Source organism: Medicago truncatula, chromosome 4, assembly GCF_003473485.1.
Source record: "Medicago truncatula cultivar Jemalong A17 chromosome 4, MtrunA17r5.0-ANR, whole genome shotgun sequence".
Classification (NCBI taxonomy): Eukaryota; Viridiplantae; Streptophyta; class Magnoliopsida; order Fabales; family Fabaceae; genus Medicago; species Medicago truncatula.
This window is the reverse complement of record NC_053045.1, coordinates 22,841,103-22,864,480: the sequence shown is the minus strand read 5'-3', so window position 1 is coordinate 22,864,480 and position 23,378 is coordinate 22,841,103. Positions and strand designations below refer to the sequence as shown.

General features: G+C 34.8%; 1 non-coding gene across 1 annotated transcript; it reads right to left on the bottom strand.

Moving 5' to 3' along the window:
• Positions 1–21,597: 21,597 nt before the first annotated feature.
• Positions 21,598–21,704, bottom strand: LOC120580350 (small nucleolar RNA R71). The gene has a single exon (XR_005646074.1). It is a non-coding gene; the product is annotated as a small nucleolar RNA R71 (small nucleolar RNA).
• Positions 21,705–23,378: the final 1,674 nt, after the last annotated feature.

Below are 23,378 nucleotides of genomic sequence, written 5' to 3'. Positions count from 1 at the left end.
GTTGAGAAAATATTTCCGCTGCATAATTAATGATGTTTTGAAGGATGTTTAATTAAATAGTTTTTATATGCTATTTAAGGAATCTTGGATTAGTAGTGTGACACGCCCGTTTGGGTTATTACTCTGATGCATGTTTATTTATTAATTAATTGATTTTTGGAACGGGGTGTTACACTTGTTACATGTCCATGCATCATAGTCGTGTTGAGATTTTATATGATGTTTTATTCATTATTGGGCTCCGGCCTAGCAGAGATCATGGGTGATCTAGTTTATGGACTTTGGTCTGCAGAGATCCTTAGTGATCTAGTTTGTGGACTTCGGTCTTGCAGAGATCCATAGTGATCTAGATTGTGGGCTTCGGCCTTGCAGAGACCCTTGGTGGTCTGCATATGAGTGACGACCTTGAGGAGATTTGGCACCACATGCATATATGTGTCGATAGGTGCATATCATGACATGAGTCTTATTGATGTATGTGATTGGTGTTTGAGTATGAATAACTGTGAATTGATATTTGTTCATGACACTTGTGATTGGTGATTATTGATGTGAGATATTCAGATCATGATGTAAGTCTATGTATGAGAATATTATTGTTGATCAAATGCATGATGTTTCAATTGAAATATTCATGTTAACTGTTATTTGGATTATGATGATGTAATACTTACCCCTAGTGGTTTTGACTGCCTAACTGTCTGTATGGATTGGTAGACGTTTTGCAGGGTTAGTTGCTCGGTGAGTTTTTGTGCTTGGTGGATATCGGGAGCTTTCTCCGATATCGGTGTTTACAGTTTAGTCGGCTCTGATCTAGACGTCGTTGTGTCGCTCTAGATTATCTTTTACTTTGGATTTTGTTATGTTTGGAGATTTGCCCGTATGTTGGGATTTTGAGATACATCTACGTTGATATAATAATTGATTCATGACATGTATATTTGGATTACTCTGGTTTATATTCCGCTGCGACTGTTGGAGTTTATATACATGATTATGGTTTTGAATTTTGTATGATGACGTAGCCTCTATTGCTTGAATAAATGTATTATTCGCATGTTTAATTGCTTTAATAGAAATATGAGTGTTACAAGTTGGTATTAGAGCCATGGTCAGTCGTATCTAGACTAATACTTGTTGTATTTCCCTGCTGTGTGTGAATGGTAGCTTAGTACCTTCGGCATTTGCTTTGTTGTGATTGTTTTCTTATTGGTGAGTTGGTTGTGTAGTGCTGAGATGGCAGGTGGTAGAGACGACACTGCAATTGCACTAGCTTTAGTGACGATGGCACAAGTGTTGGCTCAGTCGAATGAGAATACAGTGGCTAATCGTAGTAACGAAGGTGAGGCCGAGGAGCGGAGGTTCGATCCAGAGGGAGCACAAACTTGGGTGCAGGGGATGGAGCGGATTTTCCGAGCTACGGTCACGAGAGATGACCAGAAGGTCAGACTAGCGACTTATATGCTTGCTGAGGAAGCAAAGCACTGGTGGACTAATGCCAAAGGAAGACTTGAGATGGGAGGTGATGTGGGGACCTGGGCTAAGTTCAAAGTCAAATTCTTGAGGAAGTATTTCCCTGAAGACTTGAGGACCAAGAAGGAGGTTGAGTTTCTGAATCTGAAACAAGGAAGCATGTCTGTAGCCGAGTATGCGGCGAAGTTTGAGGAGCTTTCGAGGTTTTGTCCCTATATCAATGCTGAGGATGCTGTGGTTTCGAAGTGTGTGAAGTTTGAGAGTGGACTTAGGCCGGATATCTATCAATACATGTGTGTTCAGTAGATCCTAGACTTTTATACTTTGGTGCATAAGTGTCGTATGTTTGATGATGCTGGGAAAGCTAAGACTAATTACTACAAGGCGCAGAATGATAAGAGAGGAAAAGGCCATGGAGTTGGAAAACCTTACAACAAGGACAAAGGAAAGAAGAGAGAATTTGGTGGGGGCTCTAAGCCGAATTTGTCAGATGTCAAGTGTTTCAAGAGTTGAAATATGGGTCATTATGCTAGTGATTGTAAGAAGGATATCAGTTGTCACAAGTGTGGGAAAGCGGGTCACAAGGCTTATGAATGTAAGAGTGTTGCAAAGGAGATTACTTGCTACAATTGTGGAGAGAAAGGTCATATTAGTACTAAGTTTACCAAGCCGAAGAAGGGGGCGGAAAAGGTGTTTGCTTTGAATGCGGAGGAAGTGGAGCAACCGGATAATCTTATCCGAGGTATGTGTTTTATCAATAGTACTCCTTTGATTGCAATTATTGATACTGGTGCTACTTATTCTTTTATCTCGGTTAGTTGTGTTGAGCGTTTGAAATTGGTTGTAACTCCTTTGTTGCGGGGAATGGTTATTGACACCCCGGCTAGCGGTTCGGTGACTACTTCTTTTATGTGTGCTAAGTGTCCTGTTAATTTTGGTAATGTTAATTTGAGTTGGATCTTGTGTGTCTTCCGTTGAAGCATATGGATGTGATTTTTGGTATAGATTGGTTGTTAGCTTTTGGGGTTAGCAGTAATTGTTTGACTAAGAGTGTAACTTTTTCTAAGCCGGTAGAAGAGTTAGATAGGAAGTTCTTGACCGTGGAGCAAGTGAAGAAATCTTTAGATGGTGAAGCTTGTGTGTTCATGATGTTTGCATCATTGAAGGTTAGTGGTGAGAAAGGAGCTAGTGATTTGCCGGTAGTACAAGAGTTTCTTGAAGTTTTTCCGGATGATATTACCTAGTTACCGCCAGAGAGGGAAGTTGAGTTTGCAATTGATTTGGTACCATGCACAAGTCCTATTTCGATTTCGATTACGCCGTATCAGATGTCTACATCAGAGTTGGGTGAATTGAAGAAACAGTTAGAAGAGTTGCTTGAGAAGCAGTTTATATCAGGCCGAGTGTATCTTCGTGGGTTGCTTGAGTGTTGTTGGTTAAGAAGAAAGATGGAAGCATGAGGTTGTGTGTGGATTATCGGCAGTTGAACAGAGTGACGATTAAGAATCGGTATCCACTTCCAAGGATTGATGATTTGATGTATCAGCTGGTTGGTGCAGAGGTGTTTAGTAAGATTGATTTGAGATCAGGATATCATCCGATTAGAGTGAAGGCGGAAGATATATCCATAACCGCGTTCCAAACGAAGTATGGACACTATGAGTATTCTGTGATGCCATTTAGAGTATGCAATGCGCCAGGTGTTCATAGATGATATTTTGGTATATTCGAAATCTGAGGAAGAACATGCTGAGCATTTGAGGATTGTGTTGCAAGATTTGAAGGAGAACCAGCTATGTGCTAAGTTTCCTAAGTGTGAGTTTTGGTTGCAGGAAGTAAGTTTCATTGGTCATGTGATTTCTAAGGGTGGTATTTATGTGGATCCGTCTAAGGTTGATGCAGTGTTGTAGTGGGAATCTCCTAAGTCTGTTTTTTAGATTAGTAGTTTTCTTGGTTTGGCGGGTTATTATCGGAGGTTCATTGAGGGATTCTCTAAGTTGGCTTTGCAATTGACGCAGTTGACTCAGAAAGGACAAGCTTATGTTTGGGATGCTAAGTGTGAGAAGAGTTTCCAAAAGTTGAAGAAGAGGTTGACTTCAGCTCTAGTGTTGATTTTGCCAAATCCGAAGGAATCGTTTGTTGTATATTGTGATGCTGCTAAGATGGGTCTTGGTGGTGTGCTTATGCAGAATCGTCAGGTTGTGGCTTATGCTTCAAGGCAGTTGAAAGTACATGAGAAGAATTATTCGACTCATGATTTGGAATTGGCGGCCGTTGTGTATGCATTGAAGATTTGGAGGCATTATCTTTATGGTTCGAAGTTTGAGGTGTTCAGTGACCACAAGAGTTTGAAGTATCTGTTTGATCAGAAAGAGTTGAATATGAGGCAGAGGAGATGGTTGGAATATCTTAAGGACTTTGAATTTCAGTTGAGTTATCATCCCGGGAAAGTGAATGTTGTTGCTGATGCTTTGAGTAGAAAGACTTTGCATATGTCTGCTTTGATGGTTAAAGAGTTGGAATTGATTGAGCAGTTTCGAGATTTGAGTTTGGTTAGTGAGTTGACACCTGATGGTGTGAGATTGGGGATGTTGAAGTTGACAAGTAATATTTTGGAAGAGATTAAGAAGGGTCAGAAGGAAGATTTAGAACTTCTGGATCGAGTGGTGTTGGTTAATCAAGGAAAAGGTGGAGACTTTAGATTGGATGAGAATGATGTTTTAATGTTTCATGATCGAGTTTGTGTGCCAGATGTTCTTGAGCTTAAGAGGTAGATGTATCAGGATTTGAAGAGGTTGTTTTGGTGGCCTGGAATGAAGAAGTAAATTGCTGAGTTTGTGTATGCTTGTTTGGTTTGTCAGAAGTCGAAGATTGAACATCAGAAACCGTCGGGTTTGATGCAATCGTTGTTTGTACCAGAGTGGAAGTGGGATAATATCTCTATGGACTTTGTTGTAGCGTTACCGAGGACTAGTAAGAGCTTTGATTCCATTTGGGTGATTGTCGATTGGTTGACGAAGTCGGCATATTTTGTTCCTATCAAGACTGGAATGTCTGTGGCGAAGTTGGCTGAGATCTACATTGAGCAGATTGTTAGATTCCATGGTATTCCTTCTAGTATTGTGTCAGATCGGGATCCAAGGTTCACTTCTCAGTTTTGGGAGAGTTTGCAAGCTGCTTTGGGAAATAAGTTGAGATTGAGTTCTGCTTACCATCCTCAGACTGATGGGCAGACGGAGAGGACTATCCAGAGTTTGGAAGATTTGTTGAGAGCTTGTGTTTTGGAGCAAGGTGTTAGTTGGGATGAATGTTTACCTTTGGTAGAGTTTACTTACAACAATAATTTTCATTCTAGTATCGGAATGACACCGTTTGAGGCTTTGTATGGTCAGAGGTGTAGGACACCGTTGTGTTAGTTCGAGTCAAGTGAGAGTGCTTTGTTAGGACCAGAAGTTGTCCAAGAGACTATGGAAAAGGTTAAGATGATTCAGGAGAAGATTAAAGCATCTCAAAGTAGACAGAAGAGTTATCATGATAAGAGGAGAAAGGATATTGAGTTTCAGGTTGGTGATCATGTGTTTTTTAGAGTTAATCCGGTGACTGGTGTTGGTCGTGCTTTGAAGTGTAGGAAGTTGACTCCTTGTTTTGTTAGACCGTTTGATGTTATTGAGAAGGTTGGGGTTGTAGCGTATCGGATTGCGTTACCACCGTCTCTGTCGAATCTTCATAATGTGTTTCATGTGTCTCAGTTGAGGAAGTATGTGCATGATGCGTCTCATGTGATTCAAGTGGATGAATTGGAAGTAAGAGATAGTTTGACCGTTGAGACTTGGCCGGTTAGGATTGAGGATCGTGAGATGAAGTATTTGCGTGGCAAAGAGATTGTTTTGGTCAAAGTGATTTGGGTTGGACCAACTGGTGAGAGTGCCACTTGGGAACTGGAGAGCGGGATGAAGGTTTCGTATCCAGAGTTGTTTCCTTCAGGTAATTTTCGAGGGTGAAAATTCTTTTTAGGGGGGAGAGTTGTAACAGCCCGATTTTTCGTTTGATTTATTTTAATTACTTTTATTATGTGTTTGTGTGTGATTATTTACCATTAGGTGCATTTTTGTGAGTTTCCGTGTTAGAAGGGTATTTCAGTCATTTTGGACTTAGGGGTATTTTGGTCTTTTGTGAGAACGAGTAAAATTATAAGTTTTGGTGAGAGTTACTTTTAGTGGTTAGTAAGAATAGTTGTTTTACTAAGTTACTAGAGTAAAATTATGATTTTACCGTTTAGTGACCATTAGTGATATTTTACCGTTATTTTACCGTTATTAGTGAATTACCGGTTAGAGTGTAGAAACATTTTAGATGTGAATCGAAATGGATTAAGTCCATTAAGTTGAGAGTTAGGCCCATTAAGGAGACTTGGTATAAAAACCTACACTTATGAGAAATTTCCTCACACTTTCATTCATAAGATATTTTTGAGAGAATAGAGAGAGAAAGTGGGAGCAAGAGGAGAAAAGGGTAGAGAGAAGAGGACTTGAAGAATCAAGGATTGGGAGAAGAGCTAGGAGCAAAATTGAAGCCTAAGCTAAAGAGATTAACCTAACTAAGGTAAGGGGGTTAGAATTCATCATAATCACTTATTGTAATTTTCAATTATTTGTATCAAAAGTGCTTAATTGGATGAATTGATTAATTGTTCATAAATGATGAAATTCGTGCTCTAATTATGATGACATGTTTAGATGTATGAAGTTTTGAATAATTGAATTGTTGTTAGTTGAATTACATGTTCAAAGTATGAAAAATGGGTATGTGTTGAAAATATGCTCAATTGGTGAATTATGCATTATTGTTGATGAATTGTGATAAGTTTCATGATCAATTGATGTTGTTGTTGTTTAGTCATGTTGTTGATGATAATTCATGGCTTGGGTTTGCATGATTCATGGTTTGTTATTGAGAAATGAGATGTTGTTGGTGTTTTGGTGAAATTTGTGAGTTGGTCCAATTATCAAGTGTTTTCAAGTTTGATTGAATCTTTGTGAGTCTTTTTAGTCATATTGACCTATAAACATGTTCTGGAAACACATTTGGGTGATGAGGGATCAAAATTGGGGATTTTGGGTGAAAGGGGGTCCAAACCCGTAACATTTTCTGCAAAACTGTGAACGTTCGCTTAGAGGTTTGCTTAAGCTCGCTTAGAGGTTCGCTTAAGCGACCTGTAAGCGAGCATTCATACTGATTTTTCTGGGTTAGGTCGCTTAAGCGACCAGTTAGCGTGCTGGTAAGCGAAGTTTTCTGGTTACTACTGGAACTCGTTCGCTTAAGCGAACATGTGGTTGCTTAAGCGAACTGGTGAGCGACCAGTCAGCGACCAGAAAGCGTGCAATGTGGTTTGTTACTGTAACTCGTTCGCTTAAGCGAACCAGGTGGTCGCTTAAGCGAACAAGCCCAGTTTTCAGCCACTTTGATCTTTGTTCCGGGTCTTTGGGGGCCAATCCGAGCTTTGTAAAATGATTCTTTAAACATGTTTAACTATTGTTTAAGCCTATAAACCCACTAGAACATGATTAACTTGCATGAACTTGAATTTTTCAATTGAGTCTTAACTTTGGGAAATTTGGGAATTCTAGACTTTTGTCGAAAACAAACTTTTGTAAACTAATAAGCTTGCAAGTTGAACCTACAGCTCATACAGACTTAGGTAAGACTTGTAAGATTGGTCAAATATCTTAATCATGTAAAAAGTGATATTTCGGGTGGGAATGTGAAAGATTGTGAAAATGGGGTTTTGATATGAACTTAAGTTATTCTCGGGTTAATGACTAATGATCCGTAGGTGACTTAAGGTCATGAATACATTGTCGATTAAGATTGTTTGAAGGTTTTCAACTTAGCTATGTTGTTTTGTCTTGGGATTTATCCATGATTGGTCGTTTTCCACGTGGTATGGTTTTGGGTCGGAAATGTTTCTTGAGCCAATTGTCTTATGATTTGTCGTGCCCATTCTTATATGATTAAGTGAAGTTGTATGAATGAATGATTGTATTGGATATGATGCTATCTTACTTAGAATGTAAGGAATGCTTAAATGGTGAAACTATATGTGATAGTTGATGTTGAATGACATTGTTGATTATTGATAATCATGTTAATGTGTGATGATGAATACTATGATTTATTTGTGTATGTGCATGTTTTCTTGATAATGCAAATGTTGTGGAGATGATCAATATAATTCGGTGTTGTCCTATATACTGAAGTGAAAATTGTGGTTTGTTGTCGTATTATCGAGTCTTGTTACATGTCCATGCATCATAGTCATGTTGAGATTTTATATGATGTTTTATTCATTACTGGGCTCCGGCCTAGCAGAGATCATTGGTGGTCTAGTTTATGGACTTTGGTCTTGCAGAGATCCTTAGTGATCTAGTTTGTGGACTTCGGTCTTGCAGAGATCCATAGTGATCTAGATTGTGGGGTTCGGCCTTGCAGAGACCTTTGGTGGTCTGGATATGGGTGACGACCTTGAGGAGATTTGGTACCACATGCATATATGTGTCGATAGGTGCATATCATGACATGAGTCTTATTGATGTATGTGATTGGTGTTTGTGTATGAATAACTGTGAATTGATATTTGTTCATGACACTTATGATTGGTGATTATTGATGTGAGATATTGGGATTATGATGTAAGTATATGTATGAGAATATTATTGTTAATCAAATGCATGATGCTTAAATTGAAATATTCATGTTAACTGTTATTTGGATTATGATGATGTAATACTTACCCCCAGTGCTTTTGACCGCCTACCTGTCTGTATGGATGGGTGACGTTGTTTGGTGAGTTTTTGTGCTTGGTAGATATCGGGAGCTTTCTCCGATATCGGTGTTTAGAGTTTAGTCAGCTCTAATCTAGGCTTCGTTGTGGCGCTCTAGATTATCTTTTACATTGGATTTTGTTATGTTTGGAGATTTGCCCGTAGGTTGGGATTTTGAGATACATCTATTTTGATGTAATAATTGATTCATGACATGTATATTTCGATTACTCTGGTTTATATTCCACTGCGACTGTTGAAGTTTATATACATGTTTATGGTTTTGAATTTTGTATGATGACGTAACCTCTATTTCTTGAATAAATGTATTATTCGCATGTTTAATTGCTTTAATAGAAATAGGAGTGTTACAGACCCCAGCCCATGAAGGGCTTCGCCCCTGCCAGTTTCGTCAACATGCATCATCTCCATTAGGTCTGGCTGAGTAAGATATTATAGAGAGAGAGAGAGAGAGAGCAAGCAAATTATCCTAGTTCACCTTACAGTCATAGTTTAGTCGAGTCCCCTTGCACTACCAATGAATTTTTCACTATAATCACACAATATTACAGTTTGCTCAAACACACAAGTAAGACTCTTGATATTTCACAACTATAACTTAATTTTGAGAGTCATAATTTAATTTTATGGTTTCGCATACTTGAACGCACATTGGCATATTCAATTTTTCTTTTAAACTTTGTTATCAACAAAATTTCAGAGGCATTGTTTAAAATCCTTTTTGGTTCAATAGTTTCTGGGTTTGAGTTTCATGATTGATGAGCTGTTGGGTTTTAAATTGAATTGTTTTGCGTTTTCTTGGGTTATAAGTTATAAAGATTATGAAGATGATGTGTTGTGTTGTTCCAGTTCTTTTAATTTCCATTTTTTAATTTCTTTTATTTTATAACTAATGAGCTCGCTTTTTTTGTTTTTTAATTAAAAAAACTACACACGTGACATCCGACTCACTTAAGTGAGGTGTCAGGTGTTCATTGACTTGGTCAAAATTAGAGAAAGAGTCCAAAAGTGGAAAAGGGGCTAAACATAAGGGGAAAATTGATATTATTTTATATAGGGGTAATAATTGCAAGTTTCGTAAAGATAAGGGGCCGAAAGTGCATTTAATCCTTTAGATTACCTAAAATCTTAACCTAATTTTAACCTAACATTCGGCTGGCCTCTTATATAAGTGGTTGTCATCACCATTTTTACAAAAGTTGCAAGCATCACCGCCGTTCTCCAAAAGCATGAAGGTCTCTCTATCTGGTGCATAGGGATCTAAAGGTAAGCCAATTGCCACATGTTATTATTCCACTCAAACCAAAATTATACATATGACTAATCAATGTCATTCTTTTTACTTTTTTCTGTCATTGATATCATATCTTTGTTTTTGTGGATTGTTTTCTTCTATTAATCTTTGGTTGTTTTTCTGCCATCTAGATCTATCAGCGTCCGAAGAAAACCTGATCCATGGATTATCATCATAAGCGTATATTGAATAAAAGTCGTCAAAGGCGTCATGTATTTGTACTCGTTCTTTGTTTTGATTCTATCTATAAGAATATTGTCTTCAACGGGTGTGATTTCTTTGATTAATATGAAGAAGGTGACATGTTTTGTCGCAATAAGGTACTAATTATGAATGTATGTGATTTCTTTGATTTAATCCTTTTTGGGGGTGATCGTTGAATTTTAGTTGATTAATTTTGTTTTGACGAGTACTATTTATTTTTCATTTGAATTTGTCAGTAATTCCATCCAATTGACATGGTTTAGTGGCCGGCTAGTAATGTTCTATACATTTTTTAAATAAATAATTGTTTTTAACGAATATAATATTTTTATCATCCTTCGATTTTTTTATTTTTTTTTATAAATCTTAATTTATAATTTTAATTATTATATTGCAAAACAATTTGTATTTGAATGTTTTTGAAAGTCTTTTCTTTTTTATTGTGCAACGTGTGTACATTCGATGTAGCAAACAAACTTGTATTTAGCCTTTTTCTTATGATCTATTTTGTTTTTTGCATGTACATGTAAGGTTATTGCAAGGAGGCTGTGTCAATCGATTTAGTGTTCCGAGTTCCGACTATTAATCTTGGGATGCCTAGTAGTTCTGTACCACCACGACAACCACCTCCTCCTTCAGATCCACCACCGAGTAATTACAGGCTAAATCCCCCTCCACCTCCTCCTAGATCGAGGTTTAGTACTGTTTTTTTAAACTGGCGAGTCATGCAAAACAATTCAACATTGGCAAGATCAGAGAATCCAGCTCGTCCTGGTGGTAATAAGCGTCCTGGTGGTAATAAGCGCATTTTCATTTCAACTTCTGATGAACTTAGGGAAGGGAGGAACGCTCTCAGGGATGAGGTATATATACTTTCTTAATTACTTGTGATTATTTTTGGTTGTTCATTAGTATAAATGAATTTAGTGTTAATAATGTGCTTCACTTTTAAATATTCTAGATTTATATATTTTCCATGATTAATTGTTAGTTGAAGTTAATAAGTGATACTATTATTTTTTGTCAAAAAAAAAAGTGATACTATTATTTAATTTGTAATTATATAGTGTGTTGCCGTATGTGTGGATGTGGAGATTTAATATTGCGATGAATTGGAAATGATATTTTTTTTTTTTTTGAGGAAATGATGATAAGTGCGTTGTATCGATATAAACTATAATTAAGTTGATAGAAATCCATCCTAGATATCTATCTTGATTGATATGTTTATTCTTAAAAAAAATTAGTTACTTAAGACTAGTCTTTCTCTTTTCTTATTGTTTTCTCTTTCTCTTTTTCTATTTTTTTCCTACACTCTCTATGATTGGATGGGGGAGATATTTCTTTTTATAAATTCTTCTGTTAAAGAAGCATCACTTATTTTATATATATAATTTTTATTTATGTATTTAGTTTAATATTAAAAAAAGTTATAAATTATTTCGCTATCATTTTTAGATTAATTCTCTAAGCTATACAATATCCAAACCCTTCCTCCAAGCTTAAATGTTGATGCGTCAAGTTTGAGGAAACCTACAAATACAATTTCTTTGTCATCCTCATCCCTGTGCTAATTTATTATTGTTTCTCTTGAAGTTAACTTCATAATTTGCTCATTCCATTATGCACATAAAATTGTTAGACGCCAATTTTATTTTATTTTTGGACATTTCATGATCATATCATTCATCATGTTCCTCTCTTAGATAAACTCACACAATTGATACTTCTTCTTTTTTTTTATTAAAAAAAAATTGATGTCATTTATTATTATGTTTTAAGAACTTAATTAATCATTTACCTGCACTTGTGTTTTCAGTGTTCCCTCGGACTTAGCGACATAAACCTACAATTTGGACACCGTCTCCACTTGTGATACTTAGCATGTTTCTTCAACATAACATCATATTTTCCTCTCTCATCAGCATTCAGCTTCTGATACTCGCTACACTTTTGATCCTTTGCGTTTTTCGAAAGAGGTGTTTTTGGGAACAAAATTCAGAATTCTGACGTCGTTGTCGTAATCGATATCAGAGAGGTTGATGACAACGGAGTTGGTGGTGGCGATGGGGTAGGAGAATTGAAAAGTTTCAACGTCGATTATTTCAATAGCGTCTGCTTTGGCAGCAAGTACATCGAGGTTTAACTAAGATATGCCTCATGTTAATGAGTATAAGAGCTTGATTGTAACAACAACTGTAATTTCTTTGATTAAATATTAGTTAAAGTTTTACATAATAGATGACTTGATTTTATCTCGTTTTCAAACTGGAACAAATCTCATCCCAAAAATACGTTTATGTTATATTTTCTGCTGGTAAATTCGAGCCTCGCTTTTACCCATTCGGCCATCGATTTTTCACGTACCAAAAGGCTCAAAAACCACAGCCAAATTTGGGCCCCGGACAGCACCATTCCGGCCCCGATTTTGACATATTAAAAACTCCAATTTTGAGTCACTTCACAACACTATCATTTTTCCCGAATCTCTTCCTAAGGCAAAGAGACTCAATGATTTATCCCCAAGGTGTTTCCCAACCCATGTTTATCTCTTTATGTGGCCAAGAGACTCAATGATTTATTCACAATGCTTTTCCCAACTCTAGTTACCATCCCAAATTATATAAAATCAAAGGATAATAATGAGTGTAATATTTATACCCAAAAAAATAAAATAATGAATCACAAATAAGTACAAATATTTGTGACTTTCAAATTCTAACAAACCCATCAAATTATGCTTATCTTTTTCAATCACTGTTTTCACTTTCTCTTTCTCTTTTCTCATTGTTTTCTCTTTTTCTATTTTTTTCCTACACTCTCCATGATTGGATGGGGAAGATAATTCTTTTTATAATTTCTTCTCTTAAAGAAGCATCACATATTTTATATATATAATTTTTATTTATGTATTTAGTTTAATATTAAAAAAGTCACAAATTATTTCGCTATCATTTTTAGATTAATTCTCTAAAGTTTACATTTTTTAGACCCTTCCTCAAAGCTTAAATGTTGATGCGTCAAGTTTGAGGATACCCACAAGTACAATTTTTTTTTTGACATTTCATGATCATATCATTCATCATCTTCATCTCTTGGATAAACTCACACAGCTGTGTATTTCTTTTTTTTAATAAAAAAAATTGATGTCATTTATTATTATGCTTTAAGAACTTGATTAATCATTTTTTACTGGTAGCTTTGCATGTAGACTCCTCCAAGAAAAAGGGATATGTCTTGACATACTTTTTATTTTCTATAATTTTTCCACACTTGATGATCAATGTCATGCATTAACCTTCTGAACCTCTGAACATTGCATCAAACGAAACACTCTCTCTATCTCTTTGAGCCCAGTCTGAGCTCTATCAGGGTCATATCTTCCTTTGAAAGTAGGAGGATGATTCCTCAGAAAAGTCTCTAGCATCCTCGCTTCAGCACTTGCACCAGCATTCGCATTAGGTTGTTGCCCCACAGCTTGAGCCACGACCTGTTGTGCAGCAGCTAACGCAGCGTCGTTTCTTCCAACCATTCTTAATCTCTACACAACAAGCAACAACAACATAAGACAATATTACAACTGTTACTAAACTCGACATGACTCATCTAATTGGCCGGACGGACCGACCTGCTCTTATACCAATTGTAACACCCCGATTTCCCAACTTAAATATTTCAAACATATAATCAGAGTATTCAACACATAAACGGAATGCTACACTTCATAAAATCATAAACGGGATAATTAACTAATTATCCTTCGACATAAATCATCAACATATTAGCAGCGGATTAAATTCTTCATCATAAATAGTCTTGGCACGCAAGCCTCATCAAAACATCTCATAAATTCAGTTAAACAACTTATCATTTAAATTCATAAAACAATTACGTAAAGGAATAAGAAATAGCCACAAAAGATCTCATCCCGTTACGTATCAGAGCACCTAAAAGGACACAGTGAGGGATAGCAACTCACGACAGCAACACCAGCTACTTAAACTTGATCATCTGCAAGTTACTCATACGAAGAGCAACATTTCCATGCAGAAGGGGTGAGATTTCACAAAACAATAATATTAAACATATAATTCAACAATTATATTTAACAACATGAAACATCATAATATTCATCATAGATAATAATATATCATTGATCACTTCATTTATAATTCATATAAGGAATCACAACTTCAACAACTTGGCAACTTATCATCTTTGACTCGACAAATGCAACTATGCAACTTAGACCTCTTATATGCATGTGGTACCAATCCAAGGCATCAAGCCCTCAATGTAATAAGTATTAATATACTTCCAGGGCATCAAGCCCCCAACATATTTGAGCTAAATCTCCAGGGCATCAAGCCCCCAACGTGGTTGAGCAAAGGCTCCAGGGCATCAAGCCCCCAACAATGAATGCTAATGCATGGACACAACAACTTAACTTCTTATATTCAACAACCTCTTAAATATATCCAATAATTTGGAACATCATCATCATCAACTTAGACCGACTCATGCAGCTTAGTTAACTAACAAACAGCAACATAGGCAGTAAGAAAATCATCATGATATAGTAATATCGAATGCAAATCAACAACATCTCAAATATCAACATAATTCATATAATGTATATACTATTATATACCATTAACAAAAACATTAGATCATATTAAATCAGGCTTACTGAAACAACAACAGCAAGATATACAACTTAGTTTCTAACCTCTAAGATCAACTCACATCAACTTGTGCGACCAAGATCGCATTTATCCTAAACAAGGCATTCTGTAACTGGTCAATTTGTAACGCCCACTTTCGTTTAATCGTTTATTTAATCGAGTTTAGGTGATTGTATTATATTCATATAATATATGCATGATTTTGGTATGTCTTGATGATTTATGATGATTTGATTGATGACGTGATAAGTTATGAGCTTTGGAAGATTTGATAAGAATATGAGAATTATTTTATTGTTAAATAAAATAAAGATTTGAAAATAATATAAAATATTTAGTTAAGGGTTGTTTTGATATTTTAGATAGTTTTGGGGGAAAAAGTGAGATAAGATAAGTAATTAAGAAGAGGTATATAAAGGTTAGACCTAGTCTTAGAAAAAACATTGTATGTGAAAACTTTTGGAAAAAGGGAGAAAAGCTTAGAGAGGAGAAAGAGACCAAGAGTGCTGCGATTTTCTTCAAACAAGGTAAGGGTGAGACTAATGATTCAATAGCATTGATCGTTGTAATTCTGATGATTAATTGACAAAGTTAGGATTGATTTAGAAAAGTTTTGGAATTAGGTCAAAACCCTAAAAATTGATGATCAAACGGTAAAGCTCAAAACTAATTTCTGTAATCATTCTATGGATTATCTAAGGTCTGTAAACAGTTTCTACATCAATCTAACCATTCTACATCAATTAATCCTCAATTTCTCTCTTAAACCCTAATTCTCCAACTTCTCTAATTCAATCCTACACTTGCTAAATAAAATCATCAGAATCATATAGATTAATAGAATTGAATGCTAGTCTCACCCTTACCTTAACAATGAAAATCGCAGCTCTCTAAGTGCTTCTGCCTTCTCTTGGCTTTTTCTCCCTTTTTTCCAAAATTGATCGTACGTTCTATTTTTCTAAACTAGGTCTCTCCTATTTATAATCTTTTTTTGTCTATTTTATCTTATTTCTCTTTCTCCCCCAAAACCCTCTAAAATTTCATAACAACCCCTAAACTCATATTCTATTCTAATATATATATATATATATATATATATAATATAAAATATTTCTATAACAAATAACAAACATATCTCTATAACAACTATATTTTTATAACATATATATTTCTAAACCAAATAGCATATATATTATACTAATAAATACCAACTTATAACAAAACAAAATATCACTCATGAAAATAAATCATATAAATCACACAAAATCATATAAGTATATTCTAAACTCATTAAAATAATCAAATAATTAAAGAGGGCGTTACACTAAGCATTCTGGGGCATAAGCCCCAAACAATTTGAATGATAAACATTCCAGGGCATAAGCCCTCAACAGTTGAATGACAAAGCATTCCAGGGCATAAGCCGTCAACAGATGAATGACAAAGCATTTCAGGGCATAAGCCCTCAGCGGTTTGAATGACAAGGCATTCCAGGGCATAAGCCCTCAACAGTTTGAATCACGAGGCATTCCAGGGCATAAGCCCTCAATGGTTTGAATGACAAGGCTATCCAAGGCATAAGCCCTCAACAGTTTGAATCACGAGGCATTTGATGAGTCATTTATATGCTATTTTAATATGCTTTTTAGTTTAGTTTTATTTAGATTTTATATCATTTTAGATTAGTATTATTTCCTTTTTAGGATAGTTTACTTTAAATTGCAATTTATTATATTTCAGGGAAGAATATTGGATGGATTGAGTCTTGGAGCAAAAGAAAGGGATTTGGAGCAGATTGGACACGAAAATACGAAGATTGGGAAACAAAATATATCTCCCACAAGTCAGAAGCCTGGCACGGCCCGTGCTAGCCTTAGCACGGCCGTGCCACCCTCCAGAGACCTTTTGCTGCTTTTGCTTGGACTCCAAGCTATTCTATTTTGGCGCACAATCTACCGAGGAATATTCTTGGAATATACTTGCTTAGATTTTAAGTCAATTGTGTACTATAAATAGAGTAGCTAGCCATCACAAATATTCATCTTTACTTGGAATACAATAAGTGACAATTGCTTTTCTAAATAAAGTTCTTTTCCTTTCCTTTATTTTCCTGTCTTTTACTTTCATGCTTTCTCTCTTCTCCCCCATGTCTACGATGAACATGAGTGAATAGACTTCTTCTTGTCTTGGGATTGTTGGATAAGTCTAAATGACATAATCCTAATCAAACCAAGCCCTAAGCCTTAATCTTATGTAACCCTAATTTCTTATCTGAATTCACCGTCTTAACATGGATTAACCATTATCAAACTGTGGAAACGAAAGTGGAGGGTTTGATAATTGTTCGTCCATTATTCCAAATATCAATTCATAAAACGAAAGTGGAGCTTTGATATTCGAACAAGTGAATTCAGACAAGGATTGCAAAGTCAGCGAAATAGGCTTTGCAATCTTTGAGACATATAGTTTCGATCTTCAAGGGAACTAATAACAATCAAGTCAGCGAAATAGGCTTGGTTGTTAGAGGAACCAAAATTCAATAGTAATCAAGTCAGCGAAATAGGCTTGGTTGCTAGAGGAACTTAAGAGAAACTGTCTTGAGAAATTAGGTCTAACATAACATTATAAGCTTATGGTTTTGGTTTGAGAAGGACTTGTTATTTAGATGAAACCAACGATCCCAAGGCTCTTTTATTAATTTGCTTTTTAACCGTTTTAAAACCCCCAACTTACAATTCTCTTCTCTCTTCTAATCATCTCTAAAGGTTAATTAAATTGAACAACTCCCTGTCGGAACGATACTCTTTTATACTACTTCGGTAAGACTGTACACTTGCGGTTTTATCTCATCAAGTTTTTGGCGCCGCTGCCGGGGAGTAAACTAATTTGATTAACTCTTTCTTTGTGATTAGAATTCTCTTCTCTTCCTTTCTTCTATTTCTTTCTTTTGTTTTACCACTAACTTCTTGGGTTCTCGGTTTCTTATGCGAAGAAGTAAAAGTCTCGGAGAATTTATTCCTGAGATCGAAAGATTTTTGCATAAGAAAAAGAGAGAGGCATAAAATAATACCGCTATGGCTGAACGTACTCTCAAAGAGTATGCTACTCCTTCAACGGAAGAGCCACAAGCTATTATCGTGTACCCAACGGTTGCGGGTGTAACGCCCTCTCTAATTATTCGAATATTTTTAATGAGTTTAGAATACACTTATATGATTTGTATAATTTATATGATTTATTTTGATGAGTGATATTTTGTTATGATATATGTTGGTATTTATTAGTATAACATATATGTTATTTGTTTTAGAAATATAAATGTTATTTGATTTAAAAATATAAATGTTATTTGATTTAGAAATATATATGTTATTTGATTTAGAAATATATATGTTATTTGATTTAGAAATATATATATGTTATTTGGTTTAGAAATATAAATGTTATTTGATTTAAAAATATAAATGTTATTTGTTATAGAAATACATATGATTTGTTGCAGAAATAAATGTGATTTGTTATAGAAATAAATGTTATTTGTTGTAGAAATACACATGATTTGTTATAGAAATAAATGTTATTTGGTGTAGAAATACACATGATTTGTTGTAGAAATATATGTTAATTTGTGTAGAGATATATGTTATTTTGTGTAGAAATATATGTTATCTGGTGTAGAAATATATTTCTTATTTGGTGTAGAAATATATATATGTTATAGAAATATATTTGTTATAGAGATATAATTGTTATTTGTTGTATAAATATTTTATATATATATTAGAATAGAATATTGAGATTTTGGTAGGCAATCTAATATATTTTTGTACTGAATAATATATTTTTGTACTTAATATGATATATTTTGGTACTCAATTGATATATTTAATTACTAGATCTAATAGGTGCATTACTTGTTTCTCACTTATTAGTTGTAAATTATCTCTATAAATAGAGAACTCACACAGTGCATTCTACACACCGAAATTCACAGTTGATACTTCCTGTGCTTTTCTTCTCTTCTCCCTCTTTTGACTTGTGTTGACGAGTCTTTCTTCTTTTTCTACTCCTTTCTGTCCCTTCGGAATTAAAAGTGTTCTTAAGACTATAATCCCTCTTCGGTTTAATATCCTTTTAGATAAGAGAAAGCAGTAGAGTCATTCGTCGATCAATCCAAAGGTAAGGGTGAGACTAACTTTGCAATTCTATTAAGTATGTGAATCAATGGTTAGGTTTAACATGATGTAGGATGAGTTTTTGAGGAATTGAAAAGTAGGTTAAAATTGTAGAATTAATGAATAAACGGTGGAAACTTGTTAAAAAGATGTAGAAACTGTCCTTAGACCTTAGATAATGATTAAAATGATTTGATGATATTTATAATGTTATATAATTAGATATATATTGCATGAATTATGTTTGATGATTAAAGATGTTGATGACGTGCATTTGTAATTGTTATATATGATGATTATCATTATTGATTGATGTTATTTTATTGTTATGATGAATATGATTTACTTTGATGATATGATTAATGAGAGAATATTATATACTATGAATTAATGATTAAATGCATTACTTGAAATATTATTGAATGATCAAGATGTTGAAATGAATTGTTATTAAGCTTGATATGAATTGATTATGCTGCAATTGTTATTTAACTAAGTTGCAAGAATATGAATAAGTTGATGACGTTTAGCTCCAAATTATTGGATGCATGATAATATGTTGATTACGATGATTACGGTGTCTTGTTGTTAAGAGTCCATGCATAGCATTTCATTGAGCTTTGTCCTCACCACGTTTAGGATCTTTGTCCTCCGCACGATTAGGAGCTTTGTCCTCCGCACGTTTTAGGAGCTTTGTCCTCCGCACGATGAAAGTATATTAATACTTATGATGACGATTGGTACCACATGCATATAAGTGTCTAAGTTGCATTGTCGCATTTTTCGAGTCAAGGTCGTTGTTGATGAGTTATCATCCATGAGTTGTTAAGTTGTCGATGAATTATCATCTATGAGTTGTCGAGTTGTCTTCTACCTATGTGTTGTTAAAGAAGTACCTACGAAGATTATACGATGTTTATGATGTGAATTATATGATATTATTATGCTGCTATGTTGTTTAACATATTGATTACGATATTGTTATGTTGCTATGTTATTTAACATATTGATTATGATATTGTTATGTTGCTATGTTGTTTAAGATATTGATTATGATATTGCTATGTTGTTTAACATGTTGATTATGATATTATTACGTTGCTATGTTATTTAACATATTGATTATGATATTGTTATGTTGCTATGTTGTTTAAGATATTGATTATGATATTGCTATGTTGTTTAACATGTTGATTATGATATTATTACGTTGCTATGTTGTTTAAGATATATGATTATGATATTGTTATTTTGCTACGTTGTTTAACATATTGATTATGATATTGTTAAGTTGTTATGATGTTGTATATAATTGTTACTATTAAGTGATGAATATGTTGTACTATATATGATTAATTATTATTAAGTGAATGCTATGAATATGTTGTTGTTATGTTTTCATAAGATGATGAATACGTTGTTGTTATATTATTATAAAGTGATGAATATGTTGTTCCATATATGATTATTTATTATTAAGTGAATGCTATGAATATGTTGTTGTTATGTTTTCATAAGATGATGAATACGTTGTTGTTATATTATTATAAAGTGATGAATATGTTGTTCCATATATGATTAATTATTATTAAGTGAATATTATGTTATGTTATTGATGATGATCGAACGTTGTGATTACTTGATAATTGTTTATCAAAGATGCTATTGTTTAAGATGATTATGTTTAAGATGTTTATGTTGAAGATTTATGATGTTGATTATGGTGTTAGTACGTGTTGTTATATTAATATAAAATGATAAATATGTTGCTGTTATATATTATAAGGTGATGATTATGTTGTGTCGTATATTATTATTATTATAGGGAGATGATGATTACATGATATTATCTATGAGTTGTTAAATGTAATTGATGATGTTTATGTTAAGTTGATAAGTTGTCTTTTATTCATGAAATGATAATGAGATGGTTGATGAATAATTATTATTATGAATTAATGATGTTGTTATGTTGTATATGAATTAATTAAGATGTTGTTATGTTATATATGAACTATGAGTATGATGTGATGATCTATGTTGTTATGATTTGGTTAATACGTGTTATATGATTATGTTATAATGTGGTGAATATGAAGTAAATGATAATTAGAAGTTGGTTGAGTTATTAAGAATTATTACATGAAGAATTATTATTACTAATAGATGAAGTTATTTGTGTTGTTAAATATAATTATTGAATTATATGCTTGATATTATTGTTTTGTGAAATCTCACCCCTTCTGCTTGAAAATGTTGCTCTTCGTATGAGTAACTTGCAGGTATTAATGATTAGTAGGAGTGATGGCTCAAGTGTCCTTAGGTGCTCTGATACGTAACGGGATGGGAACTTTGTTATTGCTTTCTATTCCTTACGTATTGTTTTTGAAGAATTATGATTATCTTTTTAGAATGGATTTTTATGACATAATTGTAAAGAGGTCTTCGTGCCAAAGACTGTTTAGTTATTGAATAAATCCCGCTGCGAAGTATTAAAGACTTTTTAGTTATTGAATTTTAAAGGATAAATAGTTATTTATACAGTTTATGATTTTAAGAAAAGAATGTGACATTCCGTTTAGGTGAATTACTCTGATTAAATAAATGAAATTTTCACGTTGGGAAAACGGGGTGTTACAGCGGGTATTAACTTCGAAATCAAGCCTGCACTACTCAATTTAGTGCGGCAAAACCAGTTTTCTGGATCACCCACTGAGGATCCAAATCTCCATATTTCTTCCTTCCTTAGACTCAGTGGCACCATAAAAGAGAACCAAGAAGCCGTAAGACTTCATCTCTTTCCCTTTTCCTTAAGGGATAGAGCTAGCGCTTGGTTCCATTCCCTAGAAGACGGTTCCATTACTTCATGGGACGATATGAGGCGAGCATTCCTCGCCCGATTTTTCCCCCCATCTAAAACAGCTAAACTTAGAGACCAAATTACGCGTTTCAATCAAAAAGATGGGGAATCTCTCTATGAGGCTTGGGAGCGTTTCAAGGAAATGCTTAGACTTTGTCCCCACCATGGCCTAGAGAATTGGCTTATAGTCCACACGTTTTATAATGGCTTGTCATATACCACTAAGATGTTTGTTGATGCAGCTGCAGGTGGAGCTCTAATGAACAAAAACTACACGGAGGCTTATGCTTTGATTGAGGACATGGCTCAAAATCACTATCAATGGACCAACGAAAGAGCTGTCACCACTCCTACTCCCTCTAAGAAAGAGGCAGGTATATACGAAGTCTCTGAATATAACCACCTTGCTGCTAAGGTTGAGGCATTAACACAAAAAATTGAAAAACTTAATGTTAATGCTGCCCCACCTTCTCCTGCATCCCCTACATGTGAAATCTGTGGTATAACCGGTCATATAGGTGCTGATTGTCAGTTAGGTAGTGCTGCCAATATTGAGCAACTGAATTACGCTCAATACAACCAAGGAATGAGGCCAAATCAAAACTTTTACAAAAATCCTCAAGGTTCCTATGGACAAGCAGCACCACCTGGCTATACAAACAACTTGAGAGTGGCTCAGAAATCAAGTTTGGAGATTTTATTGGAAAACTGCATTGCTAATCAAAATAAAAATCTTCAAGAATTGAAAAACCAAACAGGATTTCTGAACGACTCTCTCTCCAAACTCAATACCAAAGTTGATTCCATCGCCACACACACCAAAATGCTTGAGACCCAAATCTCCCAAGTGGCCCAACAAGTGGCCACCTCTTCTCAAACACCAGGAGTCTTTCCTGGTCAACCTGAAACAAACCCCAAAGCCCATGTCAATGCTATTTCTCTTGGGGGCAGTAAGTTAGAAGAGACCATTACTAAAGCCAAAAGTGTCAAGGGAGAGAGTGTTAAGCTTCTAGGTGAGGAGGATGCGATAAAGAAACCACTTGATAAGAACAAGGCCCTTAACCCATTAAGGCTTACTAAGCTCAACTTGGAGGCTCAATTCGCTAAATTCTTAAACATACTTAAAAAGATTTGCATTAAGATTCCCTTTGCTGAAGCTTTGTCTCGTATGCCTCTATACGCCAAGTTTTTAAAAGAAATTTTTTCAAAGAAAAAGGCTATAGATCACAAAGAGACAATAGCTTTAACTAGGGAAAGTAGTGCAATCATCAAGAAGCAACCCCAAAAGCTTAGAGATCCAGGTAGTTTTGCCATCCCTTGTGTGATAGGGAAAGAAACCGTTGACAAAGCCTTGTGTGATTTAGGAGCCAGTGTTAGTTTGTTGCCTCTATCCCTCTTTAAAAAGATGGGAATAGGAGAGTTGAAACCTACCGAGATGATATTAAAGTTAGCCGACCGTTCTGTTATCCCAATAGCTGGATATGTTGAAGACATCCCTGTTCAGATAGAAGGGATATACATCCCAACTGACTTTGTGGTTGTTGACATCGAGGAAGACCATGATTGCCCTATGATCCTAGGAAGACCTTTCCTCGCTACTGCGGGTGCTATAGTTGACGTTAAGAGTGGTAGGATAGTTTTTCAAGTGAGTGAAGACATGGTAGGATTTGAGTTTGAAAACATTAAGGAAGGTCCCGCCCTTTATTATTGCAATATGGTCAAAGAATATGATGTGAAAGAACGCTTTTTAGCGTCATCTACATAATACAACATCTTTGATCCTTTCTAATGGACACTTTCTTAACGTCAAGCTAATGACAATAAAAGAGCGCTTCGTGGGAGGCA